Here is a 5508-nt window from a genome sequence, read left to right on the forward strand (position 1 = left end):
TATACTTACTGGTTTTCCCCTGAGTATGAGATGCTGAAGATGGACCAAATGAAAGAATTCATACCAGTTGGAGCAGGAAACAAGGAGGAGAAAATGCAGTTTTAGCCACAGCATGGCCTGAGTGTGGGTAAGCCATCATTAGAAAGGCAGTTTCTTCTAGGTCTTGGCATTTGTGATTAAGATCCTGCATGCCAAGGCTTCTTTCTGAACCCCACGGGCCAAGCCACCTTAGAAACAGGGCCACATAATCGCCAGAGTCATAGAATTGTAGAAAGGAATTCTGTTGGCCCCTCTGGTCAGATGTTGCCAAATGACATTCCTACAAAACTTCAGATGCTTCAGAGGAGATGAAATGGCTTCTAAAAGCCTCAGCCAGGCTTAGGACTCAGTGGTTCTGGAGGTAAAGATGACCTAGATTTGACTAAGTGTCCATTCCTTTCTAGATAAAAGTCCTTGGGGGAAGTTATAGGGGTAGGTAGTCCCCAGGGCGTCCCTGGGGATGCCAAAGTTGCTGAAGCTTTCTTATCTGTCAGATGGAGTCCAAGATGCCTTTCTTAATGGTCAGTTGTGAACAGGACTCTGGGTACCGGATTAGTCAGGATTCTCCAGAGACCCAGAGCTGATAGGTGGTATACACACATGTGAATCAAAAAGTGAGAGTGTCAGTTGCTCAGTGGTGCTCTTTGGGACCCCATAGACTGTAGCCTGCCAGGCTCCTCTGTCCATGGGATTCTCCAGGCAAGAATACTGGAGTGGGTAGTCATTGCCTTCTCCAGGTGATTTTCCTGACTCAGGGATCAAACTGGGGTCTCCTGCATTGCAGGCAGATTGTTTATCATCTGAGCCACCAGGAGAGCCCACATGTAGAGACATTTACTTTAAGGCATTAAAGAAAAGAAAGAAAGAAAGTGAAGTCGCTCAGTTTTGTCCGACTCTTTGTGACCCCATAGACTAATGTAGCCCACCAGGCTCCTCTGTCCATGGGATTCTCCAGGCAAGAATACTGGAGTGGGTTGCCATTTCATTTCCTTCTCCAGGGGATCTTCCTGACCCAGGGATCGAACCCAGGTCTCCCACATTGCAGGCAGATGCTTTAACCTCTGAGCCACCAGTTTAAGGCATTAGTGCACATAAAAATGGAGGCTGGTAAGTCTGCAGCTGGTAGAACTGGAAGCTGGAACGGAACCTTGGTAGGGTTTCCAGGTTGCCAGCGGGAGGCAGAATTCCTTCTTCCCAGGGCAACCTTGGTCTTTGCTGTTAAGGCTTTTTACTAATGGGCTCACCTACATTTGGGAGGATGATCTACTTTACTCAAAGTCTGCTGATTTATTAATAAGTGTTCAGTTCAGTTCAGTTGCTCAGGTGTGTCTGACTCTTTGCGACCCCATGATCACAGCACGCCAGGCCTCCCTGTCCATCACCAACTCCCAGAGTTTACTCAAACTCATGTCCATCGAGTCGGTGATGCCATCCAGCCATCTCACCCTCTGTCGTCCCCTTCTCCTCCTGCCCCCAATCCCTCCCAGCATCAGGGTCTTTTCCAATGAGTCAACTCTTCGCATGAGGTGGCCAAAGTATTGAAGTTTCAGCTTCAGCATCAGTCCTTCCAATGAACACCCAGGACTGATCTCCTTTAGGATGGACTGGTTGGATCTCCTTGCAGTCCAAGGGACTCTCAAGAGTCGTCTCCAACACCACAGTTCAGAAGCATCAATTTTTTGGCACTCAACTTTCTTCACAGTCCAGCTCTCACATCCATACATGACCATTGGAAAAACCATAGCCTTGACCAGACAGACCTTTGTTGGCAAAGTAATGTCTCTGTTTTTTAATATGTTGTCTAGTTTGGTCATAACTTTCCTTCCAAGGAGTAAGCGTCTTTTAATTTCACGACTGCAATCACCATCTGCAGTGATTTTGGAGCCCCCCAAAATAAAGTCTGATACTGCTTCCACTGTTTCCCCATCTATTTTCCATGAAGTAATGGGACCAGATGCCATGATCTTTTCTGAATGTTGAGCTCTAAGCCAGCTTTTTCACTCTCCTCTTTCACTTTCATCAAGAGGCTTTTTAGTTCCTCTTCACTTTCTGCCATAAGGGTGGTGTCATCTGCATTCTGAGGTTATTGATATTTCTCCTGGCAATCCTGATTCCAGCTTGTGCTTCCTCCAGCCCAGCGTTTCTCATGATGTACTCTGCATATAAGTTAATTAAGCAGGGTGACAATATACAGCCTTGACATACTCCTTTTCCTATTTGGAACCAGTCTGTTGGTCCATGTCCAGTTCTAACTGTTGCTTCCTGACCTGCATGTAGGTTTCTCAAGAGGCAGGTCAGGTGGTCTGGTATGCCCATCTCCTTCAGAATTAATTACATCAAAAAGGAGAGAGACAGAGAAGACAAAGAGCCAGAGGGAGTTAGAACTCTTAGGGGCCCCTGCTCTGCTTACGGCATCTTCACACACAGCACATTTGCTGGTCAATTTTATGTTATCATCTTGTCTAGACTCTGGGCTTCCCTGGTGGCTCAGATGGTAAAGAATCTGCCTGCAATGCAGGAGACCTGGGTTTGATCCCTGGGTTGGGAAGATCCCTTGAAGAAGGGAATGGCTACCCACTCCAGTATTTCTGCCTGGAGAGTTTCATGCACAGAGAAGCCCGGCGGACTGCAGTCCATGGGATCACAAATAACTGAGCAGCTAACACTTTCACTGTCTAGACTGTGGAGCCCAGTTGTTTGGCCAAACACCAACCTGAACTGTATCTCTCTGTCTCTTTTTGTTTTAAACAGTGCTTTCTTTCTTTCTTTCTTTCTTTTTAAGGCTGCACTATGTGGCATGAGGGATCTTAGTTCCCCAACCAGGGATCGAACCTGTAGCTCTCTGCAGTGGGAGTGCAGAGTCTTAACCACTGGACCTCCAGGGAAGTGCCTCTTTCTCTGTCTGCCTCTCTTTCCCTCCTTTCTTCCTCTCTGTCTCTCTCTTTCCCCATCATGTTCATCCTTCCTTTTACGGTAGACTGTATCTGTCTCTTTCTCTTGTTTTTCTTTCCTGCCACTTCCTCTCCTCTCTCCCCCCATCAGCTCCACTTTCCTTTACTATTTTAGTTTCACTTTCCCGATCAGGGTCAAGTCTTTAATCTCTTAATTTTCTGCCTCATTATCACTTTCTGACTTTGCCTTTTCTGATAGTCTCCTTCGCATGCACTCCTCACCACACTCAAATCTTCTTTGCCTCCTTCTAAAAATACTCTCGTAATCCTTCCTCTCCTCACTGCAAAGCCCCTGACTCTCTCTCTCCAGCCTCCAGCGCTCCTCCTCCTGGAGCCTGGTGGTGTGACAACTCCAGGGCTTGGGTGCAGACTCATGCTGGGGAAAGTCACCCCTTCCCGGGCTGGTTAACTCCTCAGCCCCAGAGGGAATCCCGGTCTCAAGTCAGACTCTTGCCTACTGTTCTTCTCGGCCGGCTGCGGTACAGACAGACTTAGGCGCACACAGGGCAGCTGACTTGGTCAAGGCTGCGGCATCCTTCAGGGTCACGGGCAGTGCAGGAAGCCACGGGGGTGCTCGTGGATCACTTGTGGAGAAGGACCTGGGGTGCTAAAGGGGAGCAAGTTCTCAGAAAAGCAGCAGCCAGCAGACGCTCCTTTTAGATTTTAAAAGGGATGCTCCTTGGAGAGATCTGGGGGCTCCCAAGTAAATTTTAGGTTTCCTAGGTGGCTCAGTGGTAAAGAATCTGCCTGCCAATGCAGGAGACATGGGTTTGCTCCCTGGGTCAGGAAGATCCCTTGGAGAAGGGAATGACAACCCACTCTAGTATTCTTGCCTGGAGAATCTGATGGACAGAGGAGCCTGGCGGGCTAAAGGCCATGGGGTCGCCAAAGAGTCAGACACGACTCAGCGACTAAACGACAACAACGAAGTACATTTTACATTTGCGGAAAACTAAAGCTAAAAGAATAGGAAAAGACATCTTGAATTCATGTCATGGAAGGCTTCAGAAACAATTGGAGAGTCTTTGAGCCCAGTGAGGACATTTTCAGATGAAGAATTCAGAAAAACTAGCCCAGAGTCACATAGCTGGTTTTGTTCGGTCACAGACAAGAACTAGGTCTCCCGACTTTTTTTTTTTAAATAGCCTCAGTCTGTTTCTCAATGAGAAACAGAAGACTGGTATGTCTGGCAGCCAGGGAATAAGTTCCCGGGTAAGTCACTGTGGCTCATGTCCTTTCCCAGAAATATAAATACTGCAAGTCATCTTTCAATAGAGGGACCACGAGGCCTGATGTCTCAAGACCAGGGTTGCTTATGAAGGACTCTCTTTTCTAGTCCTGGAAACACCACTATTCACCAGAATATTAACTTCTTAGTGCCAGGTTTTAGGGGGCAAGGAGGTCTAGTCGTCTTATTAAAGAGAAATTATCTCCCACGTTTTTTAGGTGTAGAATTATTGACAGTCAGTTAAAAATTAACTTTTAATAAGCTCCATCATCAGGCTCCTATTTTCCCAGAATTACTTTTCACCCTTTCTCCCCAGACATTTATCCACTGAGGATGGTTAGGGCCATAATCATTTGCTCTGAAGACTGTCTTCTCCTTTTCTACCCTTTCCCTCTGTTCTGAGACAACTGTGTGCAACTATCATTACCCACTTGGGCTGCTAAGAATATTCCATCAGCAATCAATACTGTCTCTCAATTTCCCCACTAACCAACATTCCCAGGAAATCTATAAATGTGAAAAGAAAACAAAAGCTCCTTATTTTTACTCAAGCTCCTTCAGATATTTTGTTTGATTTTACCTGAAAAAAATGCGTTACAGTGTTAGTCCTTCAGCCATGTCTTTGTGACCCCATGGCCTTTAGCCTGCCAGGCTCCTCTGTCAATGGGATTCTCCAGGCAAGAATACTGGAGTGGGTAGTCATTCTCTTCTCCAGGGGATCTTCCAGATCCAGGGGTCAAACCTGGGTCTCTTGCATTGCAGGCAGATTCTTTACTGTCTGAGCCACCAGAGAAGTACTGATTTTAGCTAGCTTTGAGTCAATAATAGGGTGACAAGATTATTTCATAAAATCTGTAGAATTTCTAGCTCCACCATCTTGAGTAAGTTTTCCAGAAACCCCGGAAAGCTAATTTCATTTTGAAGGACTGCCTATTATTTTCTAGGACAGTTTCTTCAGAGCATCACTTTTTTACAAAAGCACTTAAAGATTACTCTGCCTGCCCTTCCTACTGAAATTATGAGTTCAATGTGTGGGGATTATGTTCGATTTCATTTTTTGTAACATTCATTATTGGGAATGAATGAACGTGTCACAATTACACAAACTGGCTGCAGCAAAAACATTGACAAGGATGCTTGTTGAAGCTCTAGGTGGTGATCGGTTTCTATATCTATTATTCACACTCATTTTTACACACACACTGAGAGGGAAGCATGATTCCCATCTGTAGGTGAAAAGACTGAGACAAAGATTTACACAGTCGCACAAAACCATCCGTCTTGAAGGAG

Source organism: Muntiacus reevesi, chromosome 2, assembly GCF_963930625.1.
Source record: "Muntiacus reevesi chromosome 2, mMunRee1.1, whole genome shotgun sequence".
Classification (NCBI taxonomy): Eukaryota; Metazoa; Chordata; class Mammalia; order Artiodactyla; family Cervidae; genus Muntiacus; species Muntiacus reevesi.